The sequence below is a fragment of the Cupressus sempervirens genome, chromosome 4 (genome assembly GCF_028749045.1).
Source record: "Cupressus sempervirens isolate cs-2001-9-10 chromosome 4, ASM2874904v1, whole genome shotgun sequence".
NCBI classification, from domain to species: domain Eukaryota; kingdom Viridiplantae; phylum Streptophyta; class Pinopsida; order Cupressales; family Cupressaceae; genus Cupressus; species Cupressus sempervirens.
The window spans coordinates 261,702,247-261,717,501 of NC_143121.1; the positions used below are offsets into that span (position 1 = coordinate 261,702,247).

Genomic DNA, 15,255 nt, shown 5'->3' on the forward strand with positions numbered 1-15,255 from the left:
TGTCAACAAATCAGAGCCAAGATTAGAGATTTTTTTAACATTAGCAGAACGCAAATTAGAATACGTTTGGTCTTCCAATAATTAGTATCTGCATTGGAAGGTGCAGATACAATGCAATGTGCAACTGGAGTGCTGATTCAATTTGATTGTTGTTGAGATGTTTGAGCTGCTAATTGATTCAACCTATGTAATTGACTGTGCGGTGCCAAGTTGCAGTATCCTTTGTAGTAGTGATGTGATCCCCTGATGATATTACTAATTTAAAGATACAGATTGTCAAATTGCAAAGAGGTGCACTGATATCGGTACTGCCAGATATAATGTTATTACAGTAGTATGATTTGTCTTTAATATTCATAGCCTTCATACAAGCTCTCCAACTCACAATCTCCATTGTGATATGAAGTTGTATCAACATCACTCACCTCATGAGAAATAGCATTATGTGTGCTATTATCTCCACACACATCAACAACTGAGGTATTCTGCTAAACACCTAAACAAATGACTCATCTAATAAAGTGGAAGCTGCTGCTTCAACCATCCTCTCGCACACTCCCACTTCCCATGCAACCGCAAGTCCATGTAAACCACAATTCTGGGACTTGTTCCCAATAGGTGAATTTTCTGATTCATTTTCCTCAGTCTAATTTATGAAATCAGATTTTTCTTTGGCCCACTGTTGCATCACATAACTCATTTCTGTAACCCGAGTCACAAGTGTCAACATTGGGAAACACCATGCAACCATTCTTTACACATGGAAGGGCTACTATCTCATGCATAGGCTTGCCACTCACCGTTATGACCTCTATCTCAATAATTAGAATTTTCGTTGCTATTTGAAAAAGTGTTTACTTTCTTTTTCTTTGCAAACAAAGGATCTAGGATTTCTAGATTTTGTAGAAGCCTAGATAAATTTTTCTTATAATTCTGAAAGACACACATTAGCTCTAACATGAGATCTTGTATAGATTCTGTTCTACCCATGATTCGCACAAACCGATTGTTTTGAATGTAAGAGGGCAAACTCATAGGATGGCAGGAAACCACTCTGATACCATTGTAATATCCCAGATTAAGAAATTGTCTCAATCTGATTTATGTTTTCAATTTTGGATGTTTGACATTTTGTCAAACACTTTGCATGCAAGCCTTAATACCATTGTAAGAACCCTTTCCAAACAGATTCTTGTAAATACAATTTTTCTACCTTGCTTGTGTTTGTTTTGGTAAATGAATGTGGTCTATTTGCAATATTTGATATGACAATATAATGCAGCAAATAAAAGATATTTAAATAATATTTTTTCCAACTCAAAAACTGAAATTGTATTGAAAGTACCGAGCTGAAAATTCTAGATTTTTATATCACCTTAAATACTCAATATTTTAACAAAATATCAACCACCCAGTTCATAAAATATACCTTAGTATCTGAATCAACAATACCTAGAAAAATTAGGAGTTACAAATAATGAACTCACAAGTAAACATGCCTTGAAACCGTCTAAAAGGATGAATAACAACAAAAAATGTAGAGCTTGAAATCTGATCAACAATGACTTGATAATGAAACTAGAGGTCTGCATTAGATGAAATTGCAAAAAAATGCTTCAAACCCTTGTAAAAATCTACTCTTTGTGCTCAAATTGAAATCCCAGAGGAAGCCCAAAATGTGTCAATGACTCAGTTGATCTCGCTTAGCCTCTAGATTGTAGTTATGATGAAGAGTTTTCATTCATCAAAGCATAAAAATGGCTGAAACCCTTGGTTTCTGTTCCATGGTCACAAATTCCCAAAAACATAGTAAAAAAGATCATGAATAATGAGGTTGATTTTCTTTTTGATGTGCATTTCTAACTCCAATCTCCATAATAGAATTTATATCCACTTTTAGGTTTTTAGTAAGACTCTATAATAAGTGTTCAAACTTGGGTGCTCAAATTCATGGATTATAAATGCACTTTAATATCATTTAAAATAATATAATTTGAGTGCACAATTGCTGTATAAAATACTTTAATATTGTGGCCTCCAAAATATAATCTATTACTTGCACTTTAAGTCACTAATGAAAGGTCCTCATTGAATATAAATTGATTTTTTCAACTTTATAAATAATTATCAAGTAATCACTTTATTAATAATTAAAATAACATAGCAATAAACATTATTTCTCAATTTTGTTGAAACCTAGGATTTAACCATTATGTCCACTATGCATCCAATTGCTTGACTAAAAATAGTTAGGGTCCTTCTCTATCAACCTCTCACCTGTTATAATTAGTAAATCCTTGAATACTTGGTCAACAAAGATGCCAAGGGTCAATACTGCGATTGAGGCTGGTCCAATTGCCCTGCCAAATATAGAAACTATGTGGAATTGACTTATTATAAATAGTAAGTCCCTAAATAACTTCTCAAGCCTAGGATACCAAATCTCTATGCTGCAACAAAACATGTTCAAGTGCTCCGCTACAGATAGAAATGCTGACTTTCTTGAAATAGACACTTACTATAAATAGTAAGTTTTCCAAACTAAACCAAACAAAGAGCAATCCTAAACTCTCCTATCCTTTGGAATGGGAATCAACCTTCAGTTCTGCCAAGAAAGACCCCCCAAATGTCTTTCTTAGCCTACAAGGGCCATTGATAGACTACTTTAAACCACCAAGTATGGTGAGCTAAATAGGGGAGATTACAATAACACATGATATTCATATAATATCTATAACATCATTGCAAACACATTAGAGAAGAAGCAAGATATGTCTTCCCGATGTCTTCCCAGTCCAAGCCCAAAAGTGGAACTTTGGCCCTCTTGGCTCCGGTGGCAGTCAACATGGACATCCACTTGGGGTCCCTACCTAGTGGCGTGCTTGTACCTTTTTCCTTATCCATGCTTCATGTCCTAAGATTCAGTCACCAATATTACAGAGTTGGAGAGGTTGTTGTTATGGTAGCTCCTTGATTGACATGTCTACGCCCAAGAATGGAACTTTGACATTGGCCACAACATCAATCAACATGGACATCCACCTGAGGTCCCTACCTAAATGGTGATCCTTATGGTTCCTCTAACCCTTACAGGTTTGTCCTTATATAATGATGCAAGTTCGTACACAGATTATTGATATATGCTTTTATATCCAATGATAAATAACTATATATAAAGGCAATCTATTCACAATAATACACAAATCATTATAATACCACAAAGCCATCATTTAGATTACTAGATTATAACTAGTTTTAATCAGATTAGTGAGAGTTTGCTCCTGAATATGTGTCTGCTATTTATGCATTTTCGATTTTGATTATAGTTTCTTGTTCAATGATTACTGTTCTTTTGTTCGATGTCGCTTGTTATCCTTCGTTCTGTGTTCCTCCTGCTCCACATATCTTCATCTATACCCTTACTCATTACCAAGGTAACCTATTTTCATAGGACATCACTCTTCATTCTTCAAGAGAGGCGTCTAGTAATAAGTCTTACCTTCAGCAAAATGTCAGCTCTTGATTTATTCATAATACTCATTTATTGGTAGTTTTTTTATCCTAATCAAATCACTGTGTTAATAACCTCTCAAGAAATCATGCTTCGTTATTATTCATGGATTGCTCAACCATAAAGTATTAAGTTGCTGCCGTTTCGTAGTTTATGAATTGATCGCTATTCTTGGTTTTATGCTATCATCAGTGAATACTATTCTAATCTTAAATCTTTTCTATATTCATCATACACGTTGTATGATATGCTATTGCATGACATATTTGTTGATCAATTCTCAATGATTGCTGGCTAGAGACTAGAAAATTGTGATATCTTATAAGACAATTTTCTATTTGATTGATTTGAATTTTACTTTACATTCTGCCTTTGAAGAATGATTTTAGGAGTTATTAGATGGGGGCATGACAATTGCTGCAAATTGATGAATAAATTAGAAATCTAGATACTCCATACTATTGCTTATATCCAATCTACAAGATTTTATATATATCAAATATATAATTTGTTTTATGTATATTCCCTAGATTAGTATATCAGAAATTATGCATTAAAACATTATCATCCTGCATATATCAAGCATACATAATAAACATATATTCATGCTTACCACAATGAACAAGAATGCTATGGCTGTAATATATAATAATTCTGATATGATCTCGATAGTTTATATTTAATGTGTTGATCTGCTCTTATGAGCACCAATAGTGTAAAGGAGATTTCTTTCCAAGCATTGAACGACTTATCAATCATCAATCATGAACCCATCAGGACAAATCTTTTACCCATTAGTCATTGACCCTTCAAGAAATCAAGCAAACAACCTTGGGATCAAGAAAACATAAAATTCGGCAATTAAGCATCACTCTATTAATTCAGCATTGATTAATTAATCATTCACCAAAACATCAAACTAGCATTCATTGTATTGCCACATTTAAATCATATAATAACCAATTAATCATAACTCACCAATACCTAAATCATCAATCCAATGGAATTCATTCAATCCATCATTCATACAAACATCAATCATTCAACATCAATTGAATGATCAGTTGAGGAAAGTAATCTAACAGGCATTGGTGTTCATTTGAGCAGTTCAACACATTAAATATGAGTGATAAAGATCACGTTAGAAATTGTGATTCACTACATCTAGTGGCGTTTTTGTTAATCATGGTATGCATGAATATATTTTTATTATGTATGCTTGATGTACACAACATGATAATGTTTTAGTGCATAAAACATCTTATACTAAAGCAGGCAATAATATATATACAAAAAATTATATATTTTATACATAGCATCTTATATATTTGATATAAGCAATAATGCAAAAGTATGTAGATTTCTAGTCTATTCATGAAACTGCGATAATAGATCATGACAAGGTGATGGATGAAATACAATAAGGGAGCTAGTGATTTGAGGTTCTATTCTAACTACACCACATCATGGGGGATGGGTGGCAGCCTGCCACATGAGGTTGCTGGGATCAAGGAGTGGGCCAACTTCTACAATTGTCAATAAATGGAATGGATTCGAAGGAGTCTCGGTTATAAGAGGCAAAATAAATTAGTGTTCATTCCATGCTCTTGGGATTGATTGGAAAGTGGAAATACATAATGAGGAGAAAACAACGAGTCCTATAACAAGAATGCCAACCCTTAGGTTGGACAAAGAGGCCAAATGAGTAGTGGTTTATTCTGTGCTCATGGGCTTGATTGGAAAGGATAGGCTCTCGATGCCTTAAAGTTTTCTCTGAGGGATTATTTAGTGTGGATTTGTTTTTAGGGAAAGCCTTTGTTTGAATCCTACATGCTTTCAAATCATAAGACGATGAATAACGAAACATGGATAGGGGATGCAGATAAAACCATATGACTACGTAAGCTACCCTATGTGGATGTCCAATGTCCCTGCCAGTTGGAATTATATTTTCAAGATCCAGGAACCTCCCAAGAAGAGGACACTATGAAGGAAGGTCTAAGTTCTAAATTAACATCATTTCATAATGATTATAGATGTATTGAGGAACATATTGTAAATCATTTGGGAATATCCCCACTCAACTCATTGCATGAGGAGAATTACGATATTAGTTAATGGTTATCTATTGTAAATATTAGAATGTTTCTAATATTAGTTAGTTTGTAGTGTGATGTCCCATTCCCCTATGTTCCCTCTGCGTGAAGATTTGTCCAATTCGCCACTCAGATTTCAAACTGAGGGAGACAAAATTGGAATGGCCGTACACTGCAGGAAGGTCCATACATGTGCTACACTAAGTTGGGAGGGGAAAGAGGTCGTATGGTGTATGTTGATTGTCGTACGCTAAGCTCCAGATGTCGTACGGTATACAGTATGGGGATGGTTGTACGATGCGTGCCAAGAGTGTGTGGGCCGTAAGGTAGAGGGGTATCGAGTTGGCCATGCGGTACAAGGCCATAAGGTAGGAGGGAGTGGGCTGTACGATGGCTAGAGTGGGCCGTACAGTTGCTGTGGGTGAAGCAAAATGACTTCTGTATGATGGAGACAAGGGGATGGCCGTACGGTAGGCCTAGATGGCCATACGTTATGGTGATGGGTAGATGTTCGGCGAGTTGTGCTAGGCCACGGTTGGTGTAGGAGCACGTCTGCGATAGGAAGTCTGATGGTGGCAGGAAGGCAACCTTAAATATCAGTAAAATACAACAGTTTTCCGACAGGAGGTTGCAGAAAATATTATGCAGAAGTTTTATAATGTTGAAAATATTTATTTATGAGAGAAATATGCACGATGGATGTGTCAAATGTAATGAGAAATCTTTTGTAACTGAAAAGGAATCCAAAGAATCATGCAACCGATAGGAATATGAAGAGTCATTTGTAACTACCCAAAAGTAATTATAAAATGGACATGATCAATAGAGAGAAAGAGAGAGTTCAGAGGGAGAAGAACAAAATGTAAAATCTATCTCCACCCTCTGGCTGTCGACAGTCATGGTGATAGTTGTAGTTTTTTAAAAATCTTCAATAAATCTTAGAGTTCTATGTTATTACATTGTCTATATTTTATATACTCTCTATGATTCACGTTATCAATTTAATGTATTTTCTGGGAAAAGTTCATTTAGTATTTAATTGAAGATTTCAAGTTTATTGATTTGGCATTCCATTTTATGATATGGAGAGAATCCAAATTTTCCAACCAAGGAATTGGTTTCAATATGATTTTCAAAAGCATGGAAAATGTGATCGGGTACTAAGAGTTTGGTATTCAAAATTGTCAAGTGATACAAAAGTCAGATTTGGGTGTTTGGAAAGTTCTGATTTCTTTCTGATTTGGCACAAAGAAAAAATCAGATTTGGACATAATATTCAGATTTGAGGTTTACGGGTTATATAGCATTGTGTTGATTAATAATCAGTTTGCAGTTAGTTTGTTGTTCCATTTTCTGTATTTGCAGATGACCAAGGCATCCATGTATTTTAATATAAATGAGGAAGTGGTCAGGTTGCACTAAGTTGATGCAGGAAATCGAAATGTGGCGATAGGAGGTCAAGAAAGTTCATGTGGCATGACAGTTTTCAATGGGTATTGAGAAAATCAGCTGTTTAACAATTTGAATGAAGTTTATTAATTGTTCCTGGAAGGTGTATGTGCCCCTTGATGTAACTTAATTGAGTGATTCATTTCCTCCTAAGTTTTCCAAGGTGAGGCTCTGCATCAACGATGACGGATGGCGTGTGGATCAGAGGGGAATGCTAAGTCCTATAACCAAAAACATATAGATCCGAATTCATGAAATTAATCCAAACAAGAATAAAGATTTGAACACAAATAACCTTCAATTAATATTTGCCAAAAGATGGTGCTCCGATTTGCCAGATTCAAGCGAAGTATTACGAGCGACGGAATAGGGTGAGGGTTGAGTCCCACCGAAACCGGAATAGCCAAATAGAGGTGGTCTTTCACTTTCGAAATGATGAACAACAGAGAATCCCAACGGGAATTCACAGTACAAAGAAATAATCCAAAATGCATACCAACAACTACCTACATGCCGTGCTTAAATACTTGTCGGGCAAACCATCTGAGGGTGTACAAAGATAGTTGACGACCACACCTACCTACGGAAACAATTAAATTAAAAATGGGTCCGAAATATGTTAAATCAATCGGCCCATTAACAAGGTTTAATTAAATATATTTATTTTATGACGGGGACATTATAGTCTTTTTGTCCCAAAATTTGCTTGTCCTCAAGCAAATGTAAATCTGGTTTTGGGAAAATTTCCGAAATCAACTTTTTTAGTTCCGAGTCAGGTACTAAGTAGATCTTATTGCTAAAGTAAATGATATCATCAATAACTTTGTATCATTCATCGTGTATATAGCCATCCATCAATTGACATGCAAAAGTGTTCTTGGAGTACTCGACCAATAGATGGGCCGGCCAATTATCCAAGGAATGGGGTAAAGTGTTGACTGTCATGTTTTTACTTGTAGCGTAAGGGATCATATCATGTTTAAAAATGGCTTCCATCTTCTTGATTGTGACTTCCCTCGATTCTTTATTTGACATTCCTCTTAATAACACCACCTTGCCATCCGTCTTGAATGAAAAGTCCCATCTTTTTGAAACTTTGGGTGTACTGGTCTAGAGTTTCCAACTACTGGATGCCCAATATGATATCAGTATCAACCAAATCTATGAGAAAGAAATCATTTGCCATGGTATAGTTTCCCATGGAAATTTGTAGACGTTGGATCACATGAGTGCAAGATAACAAGGTTCCTCCAACAACCTTAACCTCAAATCCTCCATGCTCTACTGCATGCAAACCTTGCTAGTGGCCAAAGATGAATTTATAAAGTTGAGTGTGGTGCCACTATCAATCATGATCGGGACTCGTTTCTTGTGAAGTGTGCCATGAACCCTAAAGATACTACTTCCAACCGCTGTAAGTAGCAATGGAAACCCCCTTTTTGTATTAGGGCATTTATTCTCTTGCTGGGAAACTTCTTCATCAGTTGTTGCAAGTTCTTGTCCTTCGTCGTCATCAGGAATCACCTCAATGTAATGAATCTTTCCCTTCCCAAGGCAACGATGACCAAGTCCTCATGGTTTTTTGCATGTGAAACAGAGCTTTTTCCTTTGGAGCTCTTGCTGAGAGTCTTCATTAAACTGAGGTTTTTTTTGAATTGGCTCCTTGTCTTTGTCTTCTAGTGGGGACGACGTTGGCATAACTATGTAAGTTTTGGAGGACGATGCTGCCATGTCACGTACCTTCTTAATAGCCTCGTTGAGTGTGCATGGGTTGAACCGTTTGATCCAACCTCTCAAAAGCTCTTTCAGCCCATCCATGAATAATACGATTCGATATCTTTCAGAAATGTCTGTGACTAATACTAACCTTTGGAACTCAGTGATGTAATTGTCCACCGTACCTGTTATCTTTAGGTAAGCTAGATTTTTGAAGTTTAGTTCATGATCCTTGCCATCGAAACGGTCAGTGAGTCTCTTAGTGAACTCAACATAAGATGTTACTTGGTCGTGGCCAAGAGTAACCAATCCATGGTGCCACCATTCTTGCGACACTCCTTCTAGATGGAGTGCTGCGAACTTGATTGCTTCTACTTCGGGCATCGGGGTGAGTTGGAAATAGGTGTCTACCTTTAGAACCAATGCCTGTGCAGTAATGGCTCCAGATCCATTAAATGGTGGTAAGTTTACCTTTCTGATCTTTCTCTTCAGATCATCATTAAAATAACTACGATTTCCTCTGCCTGAATATCTCATTCTTAGATCAACATAGTCTCTGTAAGATATATTATCTTCAATATTCGCGTTCCTCCAATCTTCTCGAAGTTTTTCTTGCATTTCCTCAAAAGTGAGCTCTCTTTCTTTGCGTGGTGCTTCTGTCCTTGGAAGGAATATGTGTATCGAGGTTCAAGAGTGTGAGGGTTGAAAGTTTGTCCTTACCAAAATAGAATCATCGCTATGCCCATTTTGTTCTTCTGTTGTCTGTCCCTTGGCCAATTTTTGTAGAGTTTCCTGCATAAACCTTTGGGTTTCGTTGATTTGCATTTGGTTTTTGCTCAACTCTCTTAAAAGATTCATGAGTTCTATCATAGGATCTTGATGATTTGCCATTCTACCAATAAGGTTATTTGGCCTTCTCCTTTGAGTAAAAACTTGCACTCACTGTTGTTAGTAAAATGTATAGTGTAGCCGACGGTTAGAGTAGTATCCGAACGGGTGCGTGACACTTGAGTCACTCCTTCGGAAAGGTGTATGTACACGTCTGAGATGGACTTTGGAATCATCATTGTGATCATTGTAGTCATTGTATTCAGATTGTAATCATTCAGTGCATATATGAATAAAGTATCTGTTTTGCATTGAATCGTGTTAATCATTCAATGCATATATGAATAAAGTATCTATTTTGCGTTGAATCGTGTTATACTACATATGTTAAGTACTTACCCTGTACGGTAAACATTTGGCGCTAGTGCCAGACGTACCTGGTAGGAAGGAATGATATGAAAATAAATGCCAAATTTGCTTAACAAGGATAGGAACAAGGTGAAAGATAAGGATGAACTACATACAACACAAGAAATTTTAATTTTAGCACAGCAGGCAGAGACTTCAGCAGATTGCCGAGGGGCACCGAAGGGGTGAAGAGGCATAGACAGAGGGAGTGCACTCACCTAGTAGGCTGAGTGTCGAGGAATTGCTGGAGGAGACTCGACAACAATTAAACTTGATGGAAGAAACAAAGGAAGAGTTTTTTAACCTGTATATGCCGAGGGGAGAGTGTGCGAACAGAAGGGAAGCAACTCGCACGGCTTGGAGTGCCAAGGGAGCACGAGTGTGGAGTGATCTCTTCGTTCTTGATACATCAGACGAACGGATACAGGTGGAGAATAGAACAACATCATTTGAAGAACTTTCACCAGGCAACGCGGTTGTTGGAAACAAGACTGGTATACAGAACAGCGTGGGTGTTCAAAACAACGCGGGTGTTTAGAACAGCGTGGGTGCTCAGAACAATGCAGGTACAAAAGTACCTCAGAATCAAAGGAAAGTAATGATGGCAGGTCCTAAAGAAAAATTACCCAAGTTTCGGGGTGATGGTACAACAGACCTTATCCGACATTGTAAAATGTGTCAAACCATATGGACGGCAAATGGCATAACGGATGAAGATGATTGGGTCAAACAATTCCCTGCGACCCTGTGGGGTGTAGCAATAGATTTGTTTTTCGACAGCGGTCCTCAAAAACTCAATACATGGGAGAATGTTAAAAAGGAATTTATAGCAGAATTCAAATTGCTTTGGGACGATAATGAAAAAGTGGCAGAGATATATAGTACTAAACAAGGAAAGAATGAAACAGTTCGGGCCTATGCCAGACGACTGAAAAAATTGGTTGGAAAGATGAAAAGTCAACCAGTGGACGGTTTGAAAAAACGGTGGTTTCTGGAGGGGCTACGGCCGGCTTTGAAAAAGAAGATGAAGATTGTACCACCGGCATCATACACCGATGCGTATACTCGTGCAATGGATTTAGAAAGTGAACAAAAAGATGAGTAAGAAGAAAAAGCATAAATCCTCTGATTCAAATGATTCATCCTCTGAAAGTAGCAGTAGTGATGAGGAATTGAACAAGAAGGTGAAAGCATTACAGAAAGACATGCTTCGGATGATGAAAGAATTCAAGAATTTGAAAAAGAATCCGGACACAGTGAAGGGAGAACTGTGGTGCACAGATTGTAAGGAGGATGGCCATACGAAGGGTTCATGCCCGAAGAAGCAATTTTGTGACATATGCCAGGTAGCGGGACATTCACTGAAGGAGTGCCCGTTTAACATGAAAGCAAAAGCACACCAGCAGGTGTTACTAACGTAGGAAGTGTCCAACAACAATAAAACAAGCAATGGTGCAACTTCGGGTGGATATCATAATAAAAATAGATGCAGAAGGGGTGGAAACAATAACAACAGAGGCCGGAGTAGAATACGGTACGATGCGAGCGGATGACCGATGATACAGTGTCAGTCATGCAATCTTTGGGGTCACTTCACGAGGGACTGTACTACAAAGGAGACACCACAACTACTGTGCAGATGGTGTGGTCCAGGGGACCATGAAGATTCAAAATGTCGAATGCAAGGCGTAAATCTATTAAGTATTGAAACGTGTGATGAGAAGGTACTGGCGATCACATGGGAATAGGCGAGGAAAGCAAAATATCCGAATGCAGAAGAAGAGAAGGAGAGGTTACAAAAAGCCCAAATAGAGGTTGAAAAGAAAATGAAAGCAAAGAAGTCACAAGTAAAGGACACTGCCGAAATATCAAAAAGAAACTTGGTGGAACAAAACATGGTGAAACAGATAATGCAAATGGAAGTGCCGATTAAACTAAATGACCTTTTGCTCACGATGCCACAATGCGAGCGGATGACCGATGATACAATGTCAGGCATGCAATCTTTGGGGTCACTTCACGAGGGACTGTACTACAAAGGAGACACCACAACTACTGTGCAGATGGTGTGGTCCAGGGGACCATGAAGATTCAAAATGTCCAATGCAAGGCGTAAATCTATTAAGTGTTGAAACGTGTGATGAGAAGGTACTGGCGATCACATGGGAATAGGCGAGGAAAGCAAAATATCCGAATGCAAAAGAAGAGAAGGAGAGGTTACAAAAAGCCCAAATAGAGGTTGAAAAGCAAATGAAAGCAGAGAAGTCACAAGTAAAGGACATTGCTGAAACATCAAAAAGAAACTTGGTGGAACAAAACATGGTGAAACAGATAATGCAAATGGAAGTGCCGATTAAACTAAATGACCTTTTGCTCACGATGCCACAGTTGCGTTCGGCTATTATAAATATGACACCGTCCCTGAGAGTGACGGAAGAAACAAAGGATAGTAAGGAAACAACGGCAGCAGCAACAGACTCGATGTTACTAGCACTTACCACAGGTAGACACCTGGTAGTGGTGGAGATGGGCATTTTGGGTACTGTGCTGATGGATACAATAGTAGATGGAGGATCGGGGGTGAACGTGTTGTCGGAAGACATTTGAGAAAAGCTTGGACAATCAACACTATGACCACCTACTTTCCAGTTACTTACAGTAGATCGACATGGGATAAAGCCGTTGAGAACTTTGATGGCATAGTCGGTAACAATTGGGACACAACCATTTTTACTGGACTTTGTGGTCATCCCACTGAAGAGAAGAGGGCATGATGCCATCTTGGGACGGGGGTGGCTGGTGCAAGCTAAGGTAAAGCATGATTGAAAAAAGAACACCCTGTCCATGAAGAAAGGAGGTAGGAGATTCATAATTGATTTGCATACACAAATGGTAGGAGAAGAAGTAGCATCATTGGACTCAGAAAGCGAAGGCGAGAGTGATGACAAAGGGAAAAAGAGGATGGAACTAGATGAAGAAGGGGTGTTGAGATTAGGAGGGTCAATTGATGACGACCTAGATTGGGTAAATGGATTGCTACATTGGCAAATAGAAGACTACGAGGTTTTTCCAAGCTGCAGCATTTTGAGTGTTGAGGAAGAAAAAGAAAGCAATGAGTTCCCGAAGGAGTACACTGAACTGAAGGAGGGAGAAGCGCAGGTGGATGAAACACCGGCCCATATGTTTAGTAAAGATAAACCGATGAAGTATGAAGAGCCGACAGTGAAAACAATGAACTTGGGTGATGAGGAAAATCCGAAGAACATTCTTGTAGGAGATGATTGGAACTCAGTGTTGAAAACGGCATTATTCAGAATATTCATGGAGTACAAAGATGTTTTTGCTTGGACGTATAAGGACTTAAAAGGAGTACCACTGGAGCTATGTGTCCATCGGATACCATTAATCAAAGGTGCAGTACCTGTGCAGAAGTGGCCGTACCGAATGAATAAGAACTATGTAGCGCGGGTCACAGAAGAAATTGACAAGATGTTGGAAGTAGGTATCATTTTTAAAGTGCAGACAAGTGAGTGGGTATCACCGATCGTGATATCCTTGAAAAAGGACACAACACAGATAAGAATATGTGTGGACTTCCAATGTTTGAACATCGTAACAATTAAAGACCCGTTTCCAATACCATTTACAGATAGCATTTTGGAGGAAGTAGTGGGGCATGAAATTTATTCATTCATGGACGGATTCTCAGGGTATAATTAGATATCTATCGCTGAGGACGATAAATTAAAGATGACATTCATTGTGGAGGATGGGGTATAGGCATACAACAGGATGCCGTTCAGATTGTGCAATGCGTCGGCAACATTCCAAAGGATTATCTTATACATATTTGATAAAATGTTTGTTGGAAATTTTAAGGCGTTTCCAGATGATTGGTCAATTTTTAGCATAGAGGACAAACACATAACGACATTAGGAGAATGTATGGAGAGGTGCAGAGGAGCAAGATTAGCGTTGAATCCGAAGAAGTATAGGTTCATGGTGCCATAGGGGAAGCTGCTCGGACACATAGTTTGTAAAGAAGGATTGAAGACGGATCTAGACAAGGTTTGTGTGATCTTAGAGATGCCACTCTCGACAAATGTGTCGGAAGTGAAGTCATTTTTAGGGCACATCGGTTATTACCGGAGGTTTATAAAAAACTATGCAAAATTTGCTTATCCACTGGACAAACTCACTTGCAAGGGCGAACCTTACAGATGGGAGGCTGAACAGAATGAAGCCTTTGAGGGACTGAAGACAAGGTTGGCTACGGCTTTGATTTTGGCCTATTCGAATTGGGATAAAGAATTTCATGTCCATGTAGATGCATCAAATTATGCCATTGGAGCAACACTGGCACAGATTGGTGACCATGGGTTGGACCATCCAGTGTACTTTGCAAGTAGATTGTTGTCGAAGGCAGAGAAAAATTATAGTACCACGGAGCGAGAGGCGTTGGGGATGGTATATGCAGTACAGAAGTTTAGACATTACTTGTTGGCCACTCCATTTGTAGTCTACGTAGATCATCAGGCGTTGCTATACTTGATGAATAAGCCGATTATTCAAAGAAGAATAAGTCGATGGTTGTTATTATTACAAGAGTTCACATTTAAGATTGTAGTACGTCCAAGAAAAAATCATGAGTGCAAATCACCTATCGAGAATAAAATCCAGGGGAGACACCTGAGGGAGTTAACGATGATTTTCCAGATGCCCAGGTATTTCATGTTATAGTACTAGCAGCTTGGTACACACGGATTGGAGAATACCTATTGATGGGGCAATTTCCAAGTGACATGCCACCAAATGAAAGACGGAAACTGGTATTAAGGAGCCGAACATTTCAGTTAATCAATGAGCTATTGTGTAAAATGGGAGGTGGTTGCATCCTAGAGGAGGAGATTCTGAAAGTATTAAAGGAAGCACACGAAGGACTGGCAGAAGGACACATGGGGCCGGGTATTATTGCGTGGAAGATACCTTTGGTAGGACTATGGTGGCCGACCGTATACAATGATGCCACGGAGTGGGTTGTTGCATGCGACACATGCCAGCGGGCCGGGAAACCATTGAAGAGAGATTTTATGCCCTTGAATCCCTCGCACGCACAGGAACTTTTTGAGAGATGGGGATTGGATTTCATTGGACCACTGAAGGTGAATAAAACAAGAAGGTAACGATATATTGTGGTAGTGACAGACTACCTGACAAAATGGGTGGAGGTACATGCATTACCAGACA

The 15,255-nt window shown here is 38.5% G+C and overlaps 1 protein-coding gene across 2 annotated transcripts in view; it reads left to right on the top strand.

Moving 5' to 3' along the window:
- Window positions 1-15,255, top strand: part of LOC149560986 (uncharacterized) — a 232,320-nt gene that overhangs the window by 55,268 nt on the left and 161,797 nt on the right. The gene's annotated exons all lie outside the window — the stretch shown is intronic.